This window comes from Myodes glareolus, chromosome 17, assembly GCF_982192425.1.
Source record: "Myodes glareolus chromosome 17, mMyoGla1.1, whole genome shotgun sequence".
Taxonomy (NCBI): Eukaryota; Metazoa; Chordata; class Mammalia; order Rodentia; family Cricetidae; genus Myodes; species Myodes glareolus.
Genome location: NC_142042.1, coordinates 56,177,226 through 56,191,833, shown reverse-complemented (window position 1 = coordinate 56,191,833; position 14,608 = coordinate 56,177,226). Strand labels below are relative to the sequence as shown.

Here is a 14,608-nt window from a genome sequence, read left to right as displayed (position 1 = left end):
TGTCACTGAATGCTTGCTTACCTGTCCTGAATGTGATGGGCGAGGGCCGGCGGCTCTGAGACAGCTTCTCTGCCTCGTCCTTCAGGTGTCACTGCCTAGGTCTCCCTTGCCCTTCGCTGTCAACTTTTCGACCACTTGTTACACTGTGACTTGTTGGTACCCCCTCAACATTTGAACATTTGAATTTCTACCCTTCTTTGTCTTCCCAGACTCCTGCCAGTCCTGCCCTTCTCTGGCCTGCTGGTGAGGATTCTTTTTGTTTGCCGTTCTCCCGGTACGCTGAGAACAGGGCTGAGTCATCACGTCCCAGGCTGTGTGTGAGGCTGGCACCAGCACTGGCCCCCTGCGACAGGGTCACAGCACTGGCTTAGAGGTGGCTGGGGAGGTGCCTGCCTGATCACTGGGTGGTGGGCAGGGAGGGTCAGACTCTGTTACCCGAGTTAGAGTTGCTCGAAACATAGGCAGGTAATGGGCAGGAGCGCTGGTCAGCCATCAGGCTGTCCTGGCTGGTGACAGTGGCCTCAGGCATGGCCTCTCAGCTGCCTTTCACATCTCAGCTGAGCTCCATCTTCCTCCAGCGTCACAGATGACAGCTCACTTGCTCCTGCCCCTGGCCATCCAGGTTACCTGGAATATGTCTCAATGCCACTTTTGCCTGGTTCCAGCTCTCTTTGAGTTAATCGAGGAAAGTTGTTTTGCTGTTGGTAAGCCAAGCACTGACTTTGCCTTGATGGATAAGTCATGCTAAGAGAAGTGATCTGTGTGTAAACTCTTGTGTCCTTAATAGTTTCAAGTTCCTAGAAGTGTTTGGAGCTGTTCTGTTCTTGGCCCATCTCCTAAAGTTTCTGTCTTCTTGGATAAAACAGCATGTTATTAGAGGCTAGACCAGGGAATACTCTGTTTGCAATGCAGCGAGGCCTGTGGAAAATGACAGGAGCCGCTGAAGCCTGCGGTCCATGTTTCAGCCGCAGGCTTTCAGGCAGAGACAGTGGCAACAAGCGGCAAGTCACAGCGAGTTATAAAGGGAACGTTGTGTGGCGTTCGAGCGAGGGCATGTGGACAACCCCGCGTCAGGAAATGAGATGCTGAGGCCACTGCTTGACCCTGAGCTGAATGGTCAAGCTGTTGCCACTAAACCCCTGCTTTGTGCTATTTCTGCACCCCACATTCCAGCAAGCAGCGTGGCTTTCTGACTTCCATGTGCCCTCGGTTTCCCCTCACCCGTGTCTTCCCTAAGTCCAGTGTTTCCTCGAGTCTCTGGCCTCCATGAGTTCGAGGATGGTTCAGCCACACTGCTCTTTAGGTCTGGCTGTGTTCAGTGTCTGTCGCCTGTTTTCCTGTGCATCTCTGACAGCTGCCTAGAGGCTTTGTGGCTCTCTGCGGTATTCTGTACTGTGGAAGGTGGGCGGGAGTGGGTGTCTCCTGTCCTCCCACGCCAGTCCAGGCTTTGTGTGTTCACGTGTGTTCTTATTTAGCCTTACAGACTTGAGGCCCAGAAGGTCATGTCATTTCTTCCGGTCACAGTCAACACGGCAATGGTTTTGTGCTCAAGCTAAGGTTAAGGAGCTTGGTGTTTTAATTCGTTTTATTGTGTGGTTTGCATTAAACAGAATTCACTGATTTAAAAGTATGTGGTGGTCTGAATGTCGTAAAGTGTGAACAGTTGCACATATCAGAGTAAAGGGGCAGCTAGGTTGGGCAGCCTGGACACACGGAAACCTTTAGGTCTCTTAGATCCCACTCAACGGTAGTGCCTTGCAATTGGCTTCCTCCCCAACTTCCAGGTACTTGGGAGCAGGGGATATGAACCCTGCAATTACAAACGTCCCTGTCGGATATGCTGTATGCACAGAGTCGTGCAGTGTTGTCTTTTGGGTCTGTCTTAGGTGCTTCATGCTGGTGTGTGTCTAGTTTCTTCCTTTGTATTGCACAGTAGTAGTCCATTGTGTGGCTGTACCACACTCAGAAGCCGCTGAGTATTGGTGTTCCCAGTTTGTGACTGTTAAGAATGAGGCTGTTGTGACACGTAGGTGTTTGAGTGGACATAGGCTTTTGTTTTTCTTGGCTGGATACCTAGGCGTGCCACTGCTGGGCTTTCCAGTGATTTTATGTTTAACTTCATAAGGAATATCTAGGCTGTTTTTCCAAAGTGGCTGCACCATCCCCCAGTCTCATATGAAAAGGACCTGGAACTTCCGACTTTGAAGTCGGAACCTCTCCTGTAATACTACAGTGTCCCTGTGCCTTGAGCCTGCCTTTTAACATGGGGTATCAGGAAGAATCTAACCCCTGGGGAGCCGGTTGATGGTGGAGATGTTTCCTTGGGGAAACCCTTAGCCGCTTTCCCCCAAGGTTGCCTCCTCCTCCTGCTGGCTTTCATCTCTGTTATAGACTTGAACATCATTAAGACTGACTGGTGGAGTTCCCTCTGCTCTGTTGGGGACCCAGTTGCAGCCTGTGGACACTGGAACAGTCCGTGCTGTGCCACTCACGGCCCATGCTTTTGTTCACACCTGAGATGCTGGCTCCTGGCCAGAGCTGGAGTTAGAGACACCTGAGTATGGGACGCTGGGGACACTGCCTTAGCATCTCTGTAGCTGAGAGAGCAAGAGCGAGCGAGTGAGAGAGAGAGAGAGAATGAGAGAGAGAAAGAATGAGAGAGAGAGAGACTGACTGTTTGTTGATGTGCAGGCTGTGAGGGGGCTGTCCTGTTTTATAGCCCGTTTTAGGCTTGGCTTTCCCTGCTGAGGGCTCCTCTTGACTGGCAGCCAGACTGCAGTTTCCTGCATTGCTTTCCTGTTAGGTCCCCTGTGTTTTGAAAGAGCCAAAACCAGACAGGGGCGCTATCAGGTTACAGCTCTGCTCCGTGTGGAGTCTGAAATGGAGAGGGAAGCAGGAACATGTGGTTGGATTTAACTTTTTTTTTTCCTTTGAGGCAGAATTTCCAGAGTGGGGACCACTGATAGCCAGGCATTCTGTGACTGGAGGCTCCAGTGAGGGACAGCTCAAGTCATGTTTTCTGCAGGACCGCAGTGCGTGTGCCGAAAGCAGGAGCTCATCCTGCAGGGCGGGTGTCTGGAAGCAGCCTCACCAGCCCAATGCGTGTTTGGGAAAGGCAGAGAAGGCAGGGGAGCTCGCCTGCCAGCCAGCCAGCCAGGGCTTTGGGAGTGAGAGTTCTTCCCGGCCCCTCCCTGCTCCTACCAGTATCAGTGAGTGTGTAGGATCACCTGGCCTTTCTGGACTTTGCCTTCCTTACTATGGAGTTCTGTTCGGCCTCACCGGGGATAAAGGATGTGTCACCTCAGAAGCCTTTTAACCCGTGTGACAGTGTGACACCTAGAGGTGGCTTTATCTCTGATCATGTGCTTAGCTGTGGAGGCAACGCAGGCACTCAGAAAGACACCCTGCTGTCTCTCCCTTTATCCTGTTGGTCCCTTGCCTGTCCACCCAGGAGGACCCGGTGCCCAGGAGTGCCTCTGGCAAAGAAAGACTCCGTTCTTGCCTTTGAGCATAGGCAGGTATGAAAGTGTCTTGATGGGCCTCTGACTGCCAGTGTCAGTAATAAATGTCAGAGGAGGACCCAGCATTTGAGGAGTGGTGAGATGCGGAGGTGAAGGTCACTCCAGTGACCCTCCTGCCTTGGCTTTGTCAGTGGCCTGGAAGAATAGGGAGGCATAGTTGTGATGTGTCATGGGGAGGGGCTTCTGTTTGGATCCCTGGAGCAGGAACAAGAGCATGGGTTTGGGAAAGAGGGAATCTAGGTTCCCTGGGCCTCTCAGGAAATCAGTAGGACCAGGGGAACCTTACACAGACTGGGATCACAGTTTCCTTTCTGTAAGACGAGAGGGCAGGGTCGATGACCTCATTGCGCTGGGGAGTAGAGCTACACAGAGGAGCCGCTTCCCATGGCAGCCTCTTGGGTGGAAGTCCCTGTGGTTTGGAGATAGATAATTGCTTCAGAGGCCGAGGTGAGGATGGAGGACTGCCGCTTCGGGACAGATAGGGTCCAGGAAGGGAGATGTTCTGGGTTGCACTAGGCAGAGGCACCCAAGAGTGATGGGGCTAAGCAGTTTTGCCCACGGCTTGTTGGCAGGTGGCCCTGATGGCCTCGGCTGGCATCTGCTACTGGAGCTCCCAGGGCTTAGCACAGAGAAGTGATGGATGGCGCTGCCACAGGAGTGCTTCTGCCGGCAGCCCCGTGCCTGCTGCATGCCAACGCCCGCGGACGGTTTCTGTGGTCCCCGTTCCAAACCATGGGCTTAAGTTCTTGTTAGGGCTTTTGCTTTGTCCACTTCCTAGCCCTGTTGAGTCTGGATACTAGTATGAGAAGATATTTTGTTTCTTTCAGGGAAAATGTTTTGAATCCCACACAGTTGGTTGTGGGTTTTTGTTTGTTTGTTTGTTTGTTTTTGAGAGCATCTCAATTCTGTGGCCCAGGCTGACCTGGAATTCATGGCAAGCCTCCTGCCTCAGTTTCCCCAGTGCTGGGTCATCGACGTAATTCACCATGCCCTACTGTTTTGTTTTTCCCAACTCATCTTTTACCTTCTGGGAGCCCTGACCAACTCCAGCTCCTGGACCTGCTTTCATTAGGCAAGGGTTCCCCACTTACCTCCTGTTCCAGCTTCCAGGAGGACCCAGAATTCCAGGGTTCTTACCTATTCTCACATTTCCATTTGGAAGAAGACAGTTTGACTTCTCATCCTTGCCAAGTGATCCCAGAGTTACCCTCCTCTCCTAGAACCCGGCAACTCAGATGTCCCCCCTCCACTGAAGAGTCTCGTATCTATAAATATGCGTGTGTTGTTTGTGTGTGTGTGCGCATGTTGTGCGTGTGTGTACAGCCTCGTGCTTCTACAGGCGGTGTGCAGATGTGGAGTCAGAGGGTAGGCTTTCGCGAGTGGGTTCTCTGTCCTCCTGTGTCTGCCGCTGTACCACATGCTCTACTCTAGCTGCCCGTGAGCTTCCAGGTGACTCCTGCCTCTGCCCCCGACCTCACTGCCTGAGTGCTGGGATTGCAGATGTGCCCAGTTGTGCCCAGCACATCTGTGGGTTCTGGGCATTGTACTCAGGTTGTTAGGCTTGTGCGGAGGAACTTTTACATGTGGAAACATGTCTCCAGCCTCTGTGTTTTTTTTAATTTTTTTATTCATTTTACATATCAGCCACAATTCCCCCTCCTCCTTTCTCCCCCTCCCCACCCCACCACCCCCATCCAACAGGGTAAGGCCTCCCTCCGGTGGGGAGTCTACAAAGCCTGGTATATTCAGCTGAGGCAGAACCAAGCCGCTCCCTGCTGTATCAAGACTGAGCAAGGCATCCCACCAGAGGGAATATGCTCCAGAAAACTAGTTCATGCCCCATGGATAGATCCTGACCCCACTGCCAAGGGCCCCTCAAACAGACCAAGCTACACAACTGTCTACCACATGTGAGGGCCTAGTTCAGTCCCATGCAGACTCCATGGCTGTCCATCTAGAGTTTGTGAGTTCCCACAAGCTTAGTTCGGTCCTCTAGATTTCCTCATCTTGATCTTGGCCCCCTGGCTTTTGTGTTTTAAATAATAATTCAGACAATTTTTTAAAAAATGCAGAATATGAAAATAAATGAAATGTTCTGTATTTCAAATAAATTTAGTAGTAAAACCTTGTCCTTTTTCCTCCCTCCCTTCCTCCCTCCCTCCCTTCCTCCCTCCCTCCCTCCCTTCCTCCCTCCCATCTTTTCTCCTCTTTTCTTCCAACAAGGTTTCACAATGTAGACCAGGCTAGTCTTGAACTTAGTGAGACTGACCTGTGTCTGCCTCTCAAAATATGTGTCACAATGCCTGGCTTCAGTGAAAGATTTATGTAATTTTCAAAATCCATTTGATTTTTTAAGTATGTGTGTGCACACACATTCTTGTGCCCATAGAGGCTAGATGTGCCAGTGTCCCTGGAGCCGGGGTTATCTGGAATTGTAAGTTGCCTAATGTGGGTCCTGGGAACTAAACTCAAGAACAGTGCATGCTCTTAACCACTGAACCGTCTCTCTAGCTTTCATTTTTGTTTTTTGTTCTTTTCCTTAAACATCTTAAAACATTTTGCTAGGTGCTGCCAGGTTGTACAGGATCACTAGAAATGTAAATTTACTAGTGTTGGTAACTTCTGAATGAAGACCTAAGACAGCTCACAAACTGCTCCTGGCCCCCTTTCTTGTCCTTTAGCCTTACCAGCAGGCTCTGCTTCTCCGTGTAGGATCAGCTGCCTCCTGCAGTCATGGTAGATCTTCTCCGGAGTCTGGCAGCAGCGACCCTCCTGCCGTCATCGCTGCTCCCCTCGGGCTCCGGAGAGCCCTGGCAGGGCACCACACCTCTCCTTCTCTTATCTTACTGCTGCGGAAAATGTCAACCGGGTACCAAAGGAGAGAGAATGAGATAACGAAGTTCCGTGCACTTGCTTCTAACAGTTGCCGGCTTGCGGCTTGCAGCTCATCCCGTTTTATGTGCCTCACCACCCAACATGATTTCCAAGGAAATACAAGGTCTGCTAGTGTTTTCCCGTGTGCTGCTCAAGGCTTTTGTCTGTGAAGCTGAATTTCTTAGGCATTTATTTTTCCATTTAAAAAATTCATTTTCAGAGTAACAAGAAGGTAGCCTTTCATCCACAGTGAGTCAGTGGAAATGTCAAACAATACTAGGGGTTGGGGGGACACAAGTCGGGGACACTGGAATGCTGTCTGGGACTATAAATCAGGGCAGTGTTGCTGCAGAGCTTTGAACAATGCCCGGTGCGGGTGAAGGGTCCCTTGGGGACAGTGAGGAGACTCTAGGCTGCACTGGAAAGCAGCAGGCAGCTGAAGGCTCATCAGCTGGAAGATGAGCTCACTGGGCAGCTCCTGCCGGTTGTCCAGTGCACTCTGACACCCAGCCGCTGAAACAAGCTCTCTGACTGGCATCCCCAAGGACTACCCTAGAAAACGTTTCCTCAAGTCAAAAAAGAGAAATGCAGACCGGCACCTGCAGAGCAATGCCATTTCTGACTATTTTAAGCCGTTGCAAAGTTCTGTGTTGTTTATGACCGTGTAGTCAAAGTCTAAGTGTGTAAGAGTGATAAACCTGGCTACTCTGGGGCAAATGGGAGTGACAGGGTTGAGAAGGTGGCAAAATAGGGACCCGAGCAGAATCTATGATGGGTTCTTCTTTGGGAAAAAGCCTAGAGCAAAGGGGCAAAATGTCAGGTTTGGCACACCATGGGTATGCACGGGTGTTTGTATCTACACTTTCTGGATGTTTTAAATCTAACCTATTGAAAAAGTAAGCCAGCCAGCCGTGGTGCACACCTTTAATCCCAGCACTCAGGAGGCAGAGGCAGGTGGATCTCTGAGTTTGAAGCCAGCCTGGTTTACAGAGTGAGTTCCAGTATAGTCTGGGCTACACAGAGAAACCCTGTCTTGAAAAGCAAAACAAATAGATGAACAAAATAAGTAAATAAAAATAGTTTATAAATCAACGGCTTGATGGCCACTGGGTGGGTAGAGCGCATATGCCTAGAGTAGTCTCAGTCCCAGAGGGAGGCTGAGGCCGGAGAACTGTGAATTTAGGACCAGCCTGGTCAAAATGAGCCATGCAGGGAATCCCTATCTCAGATAAAAGGGAGGTGGATGGGGACACCATGTCTTCTGTTGTTAGTCTCTTGACTGAGTTCAGATAACTCAGTATTTTTGTTTTCCTGATCCTGAGGAAATGTGTTTCTTCATCACCTAATGATAGCTCATGGCTTTACCTACATCTAATGAGTTCCTAGAGGCCAGTGACTCCAGGTATTTCATGGACGTCTGTGTTGAGAGGTAGAGAGAGCAGAGCTAGGCATCTCTAGTGATCGGAGGAAGAAGCCGCTTTGATGGCCTCCCGTTCTTCCTCCTAGAGAAGGTTTGAACAGCGGAGGGAGGAGGTGGAACCAGAAGTGCTCCTGTCCTCTGTGAGTCAGATCCACCCGAAAGGCAGCTCTCTTCTGTCACCTGCAGGTGGCTCGCACCTGTCTCCACACCTGTGGCTTGCATGGAAGTAGGAAGGATGGATATGGAGGAGATAGGACCTCTGCTGAGGCTTGCTAAGGAATAGCTGGCGCTAGTAGGCAAGAAGGAATGGTTGAGTAGGTGTTACAGGATGCAGGATCTGTCTTTAGCATGTCACAGATGATCCATCGACCTCTGCCTGCCTGTCCGCTCTCCCCCGCTGCTTCCTGTGTCCCTCCCCTTCCAGCAGACCCCACACACCAACTCAGCTACTGCAGTTTTGCCCCTAACTACACAAGTGCCCTGAAAGCCCTAGCAGAACGGAATGGCGCTCCCTGCTACCTGCCCCTGGGCTGTCTGCCAGACTCCTCTGCTCACTCCATGCTCTGGCTGCGATGTCGCCTGAGTGACCCGCCCTCCCACAGTACCTCAAACACTGGCACCAGATCTGCTTTTATCCTTCATCCCATGCTTGTCTCATATTTCTGGGACTTCCCTAGGAAGCCATTTAGGTGGAGTGGCCCAGGCTGCAATTGCTGCGTGAGCCTGGGCGGATTGGCTGGCCCAGCTGGACCCTCGACCCTCCTGCCGTGCTGTCTGCATCCCAGGGCAGTGGTGGAGCTGTGTGTTGTCACACACAGGTACAGGCCCTGTAGAGGGCCTGGGCTGTCAGAGCTCCTTGCTGTCTTCCCCATTGTTTCTTCTTCTGCCCCCTCTTCATTTCCGTACTTCTTCCACTTCCTTTTATTTTTTTTTCCTCCTTAGTTTTTTGTTTTGTTTTGTTTTTTCCCGATAAACAGTAATGAGGAAAAAACTAGAGGTATGAATTATAAACAGTGGGTGTGGGGAGGGGGTGATGGCCTAGTGGGGTGGTGATGGCACCCCTCACCAGGTCACAGAGGATTGTTGGGAGGGGTTGTGGGGGTCAGGCTGCAGAGATGCAGTAGGGCCGGAACATCCAAGCCTTGAGCAGGCATGTTCGTGTGTGCTTGTGGTCTGATCCTAGTTTCTCGAGACTCAGGCTCCAAGATCATCAGACCTGTATTGTGAGTTCCTGGCCAGCCTGGGCTACATGAGGTCCTATTTTTAAAAATATCAAGGCCTTGAGTGTCCAGAGAACTTTGTACTTGATGTGGCCAGCCGTGGACAGACCTGTCTGGCAGTGGTTGGGTGGGTGGATTGATGAAGCCAATGCAGAAAGCAGCAGTGATAGCATCTCCAAAATACAGTAAGACCTTGGAGACTTCAGGGAAAGAATATGTTTTCAGGATTTCCTTTGGGTGTGTTGAGGGATTCTACCCTTAACTGCATTTTCCTAGTGAGTTTGATGAAAGTAGGGATTTCACTAATCTGAGGATGTGTGTATATATGTGTGTGTCTGTCTGTCTGTCTTCGTAGCATTGGGAATTAAACTCAGAGTCTCACCTGCTAGTTGAGCACTCACCACCAGGCCACGTCTCCAGCCCGTGCACGTATAATGGTGAAGCAAGAAGGGCAGCAGGTGCACAGATTGGCAAGTAAGGAGAAAGGCTGATGGTTTGGGTCTGCTGGACTCTGACTCCAGATGCACTGTGTGCTGTGGAGACTGGTGGGCTAGACAGAGGCTGTTACTTGGCAGGCATCGGCCGTGCGATGAGGCCCCCAAACAAAGCTGTCTTGTATCCCTGGATCTGCTTGCTCCATCCTGGTCAGACCTAAAGGGAAACAGCGTGCAGCTCTGACTACACACTGAGGGCCGTCGACAGACTGGAGCCTGTTTGCTAGAAGTGGGGAGCGGAACTGGTCCATAAGCCAGCAGACTGTGCCCATGAATGTCCTGGAGTCTCAGTGCCAGTGCCAGCATCCTGTTGATGGTATGCACTCAGCTGCTACCCACTGAATAGATACATGAGATTGAGCTTGTCCCATATCCAAGATCTCAGAGCCCTGTTGGTGTCGGATCAAAAGAGGACTTTCTTTTTTCTTTTCTTTTCTTCTCTTCTTTTTTCTTCCCTTCTTTTCTCTTCCCCTCCCTTCCCTTCCCACCTTTTCCCTTTCCTTTTCTCCTCCCCTCTCCCCCTTGCATTCCTTCTCAACCCTCCCCTCCCATCCTTTCTTCCTTCCCACATGGTCTCCCTGACTGGAATCAGGATCTCACATACGCTAGCCAGTCTCCCTACCACTGAACAATATCCCCAGCCCCAGAGAAGAGCTTCCCACCAGGGCTGTTGTCAGTAGAGACCCTACCTTCATAGAGGTCATTATAAGAGACAGGGCAGTCAGGCTTGGGTGGTGGTTACAACTCTGCACCCCAGAAACCCATCCCTTCTCCACTTGGGGCTTTTTGGTCAGCAAACATGTAGAATGAGATAACTCATTTGATCAGTGAAGGCAGCTGGCAGATTTACAGGTGTAATTCTACCCCCAAACAATGCTTCTTATGAAGTCCGAGGTGAAATGCCCTAATTGGAAACAGCACTAGATAGAATTTAAGCTAGTGGTGTGAATTGCGGTCCCATCTGCTCTGTTCCATGGCCCAGTAGATCTGCAGAGCCATTTGTCACAGTTTGTGTTAAAGCCTGGAAGATAAATAGTCCTGGATGCTGTCCAGACCCTCCCATGGAACCCTGCATTTGGAACTGAGAGGGGCGGGTGGTGAGAAACCCGGGGTTGGACAGAGGAGGGTGCTGTGTTGCCAGGAAGAGGTACCTGGTATCCCTTTCTGGGCTTACTGGTGATTGCCATGGTGCCTGGTGCAGACGGGGCTAGGCAGACCTCATCCTCTCTAAAACAGGATGACGATTTGTTCGCTCATTTATTCGTTTGTTCATTCATTCATTCAGCTGATGTTTTTGTTGCTGTTTGTGGGGCATTACATTCTAGGGACTGGGGATCTAGTACCCGTATTTCTTTCTAGCCTTAAGACCTAAGATGACACATATATCGTCATTATTTTACTAATGTTACTTAAGTGCAGCATTTTTTCAGACGTAAGGACCTGAGCTCAGAAATCTTTAGCCTCTGCTCCTGATGCATTTGAAGCCTAAATGGGAAAGTGAGAAGCATTCATGAGGGTATGGATTGCAGAGTAGGAATAAGTGACAGTCAGAGACGGGTAGAGCTAGCTGGTGAAGGCCTCCTTCCCAGGGAATGTGCTTCTGGGGACAGGGGTTTTGTTTGATGGGATGCCTTGGACCTGTGACAGCTGCTGTTGTTTGCACTGCTCATGCATTGGACTGGGGGCGGCAGGAAAGACTGGTGATTCGTCTCAGAAGTGTTTATATTGGGCACCTATCTCCTGGGGCATATGGGACCGCAGGATGAGACAAGATTGGCTCTGGATGGTGGCGGTCCTCAGCCCACAGGGAAGGTGTGTATGGGGGAAATGTTTATGTGGTGTGAACACACAACACAGGACTTCTGATGAAGGCGGTGAGGGCAGTTTCTGAGCAGAGCAGACAGAGGGCTTTACACTGTTAACTAGCTAGGAGTTTGGCCCAGAGGAGCACAGGCCTTCTGTCGGTGAAGGACTTCAGGGGCTTTGAGTCCTGCGGGTGCAGGCCAGAGACCCATGGGTCAGTGTTCGTTTAACTCTTGGAATGACGGGTCTGTATTTCAGGCCCCCAGAAGATGGTCATTATAGTATTTGAAGAGGAGGATTCTTGTTGCTTGAGCCTTAAGTCTTTTCTGGAACATTGTGGGTGGGAAATAAAAAATAGCCCTTTTTTCTCTGTGTGTGGGGAGTTGGAAAGGGTGATGTTCTGGGAGGCGGCTGATGCAGCCCTAGGTGCAGGCCCCTGGGAAGTGGCCAAACTGTGAGGGGGAGGGGAGGAAAGGACTAGGGCCAACAGGTTTAGGATAGAGCAGCCCCAGGGAGGACTGTTGATGAGGGTCAAATCAGGGAAGGAGGAGAGAACAGACTCCTGGAGGCCAGAGAGAGGGAGGGAGCCACAATAATGGGGCTGTCTGGAGGGGTGGGCAGGGCAGACTGCAGTGGTGAATTTATCTAAATAAGTGTCTGGAATTGGTGGCTCAAGGCCTTAAAGCCAGTAAGAAATAGTCCCTTAAGGGAATGGGGAAGAGGCTAGGTTTTGGGGTCCACTGCTTAGAGGCAAAGGCTATAGTTACCTAGTGCTACCTTAAGTCTTAGTGGCTTTCAAGAATTCTGAATGAGACTTGAGGGAAGTGCTGGGTCTGGTTCAGGTTGCAGACAGGTTGGGGACACTGGGAACTGGAGTTGGGTGCTGGCCCTGGCTTCTTCAGAGTACGGTGGGCTTAAAGCAGTCAGAATGCTCACAGCAGCTTCTGGCTCCAGATGTGCATCCCAGGCTGCCTGTAGAAGCTGTATAGCGGGGTTTTTTTCTTTTTTAATTATTTAATTTATTTATCATGTATACAGTATTCTGTCTGCTTGTATGCCTGCAGGCCAGAAGAGGGCACCAGACGTCATTACAGATGGTTGTGAGCCACCATGTGGTTGCTGGGATTTGAACAAAGGACCTTTGGAAGAGCAGGCAATGCTCTTAACCACTGAGCCATCTCTCCAGCCCTCTTTTTTCTTTTCTTTTTTTTTTTTTTTAATCTAGGATTGAAGTGGGACTTGTGCTAGAGGCATGAGGATAGAGAGGAGGGTAGCACAGAGCCCACCCCCCCAGCGGGGATCAATGTCACTTGTCAGATGGGTGAGGAAGAGGGCAGTTGCTACTGGCTTGGGAGACACACTCTGGCCTAGGAGGGGAAATGACAGGTGAGCTGCCTCCTTGCATGGTTAGGGGTGGAGGAGAGCACCAGGCATCACCCAGGGTTTGGTGACAGCCAAGAGACAGGAAAGGAGATGGCAGGTGACTGAGGGCTCTGCAGGGGGAACAGAGGAGGAGAACCAGGAGGTGTTCTGGGCACCGGTCAGGATAGACATGGGTGCTCACAGGCAAATGTGGGCAGGTGAGGATGGAAAGAAGAGGAGCTTGGTTGGACCACATGCTCTTGTTTTCCAGTGTTTTCTCTGCTTGCCCCAGCCACCCCCTCACCTCATTTATTTTTATTACCCAAAGATTTTTAAGCAATATTTTATTAGGAAAAAGTTTAAAATTATCTTTGTCTGTTTTTACCATCTCCCTATATTACTTTAGTTTAAATTTTTATTCATTTATTTTTGAGGAGGCAATGCATACATATGTGCTTACCTACAAGGAGTACAAGAGAAAAGTGGGGTGGGGCGGCACACGCCTTTAATTCCTGTACGAGGGAGGTAGAGGCAGGTGGATCTCTATGACATTGAAGCCAGCCTGGTCTACTTAGTTCCAGGACAGCCAGGGGCTACCTAGTGAGACCCTACCTAAAAAAAAGTACAAAATAGGCAGTCAGCACAGATTAAATCAGGATTAAATCAGTTTCTCATGCTCCCCCACTCCTCCCATCCCATCCCTAACTCTCCCCACCTTCCACCTTCTGGTTTCTGTGTGTATCCTCTTTTATTTTCAACTCTTTGATGTGAACTGCCCATGTTTGCAGAACTGAACTGATCTTGAGTCTTTAGGTTCAACCTCCGTCGCATGGAGGCCTTGCTGTGGCCACTGCCTCCAGACTGGGCTACCCACCTCCAGAGAATGCAGAGCTGCAGGCAGGCTCAGGGATAACCTCGGCCCTGGAGTCTGTCCAGCCTTTCCTAAACCTGCAGTTTTAAGTGCTGCTTCTAACTCCAACCAGATCCTGCATGATGCCCTGCATCCTGGCTTTCTGTGGTTTCTCGGTCTTGTTTTGATTCTGAGATCATGATTCTGCAGTTTTCTCCCTCCTATCACTTAAGGGAGTGCCTTTTCCTGGCACGGAGGCCTGCGTAAGTTAGGGAACCGCAGGTGCTTTGAATCTCACAGTTCAGTTCCTGGAATTACACAACTTTGGAGCTGAGAAGAGATTTTAAGGATTATCTGTTTTCCTTTTTTTTTTTTTAAATTGGTATATAGAGAATTCATCCCTAGAAAGGAAATTATAATATCAAATCCCTGTGTCCAACCCGAAGGAACCCCGCTGTACTTTACTGGGTAGATGGTGACATTCTGTGACCTCCCCTCCCCCAACCAGTTCCCTGGAGCAGGAGCGGGGGTTGGCCTTGATGGTAGGCCATGAGCTTAGACTAGGGGAGGGGACCAGGTTCCACCTCCAGCAACATACATATATGCCCCCCTCAAAAAAAAAAAAAAAAAGAAAAAAAAAATGTCATAGCATTTGATTCAGCTATGACAGGAATGTTTGAGCTAGGGCATCTTCAATGGTTGAATTGTGGGCTCGTGTGCCCTGCCTAGGCCTGGGACTGACTTTGGATCTGGCCTCCAAAGGGACAGATCGCCACTGAACTCTGGGTAATACCCAGACGTAGCTTGAGGAAGCCATGCGCTATGTCTCTGCAGTGCGCATCATCGATCCATAGCATTTGAAGCTATTTTTCTCTGCAAGCGTCCACAAAATTCATTACTTTACAATGAGCCTGGCAGGCATCACAGCAGTGGGAAACTCGCACGGGTCCCAGGCTCTCTTTCTTCTGGAATTCTGCCTTGGCGAGTAAATCAAATACCCAGTAAACACGCTTGTGTCGCTGTCCCTCGAGGGGAAGATTTAGAACTTCTCCAGAGTGGCTTCT

General features: G+C 50.3%; 1 protein-coding gene across 3 annotated transcripts in view; it reads left to right on the top strand.

The window, feature by feature from the left end:
- The window catches only part of Igsf3 (immunoglobulin superfamily member 3), an 89,206-nt gene that overhangs the window by 19,455 nt on the left and 55,143 nt on the right, over positions 1 to 14,608 (top strand). The window lies entirely within an intron of this gene.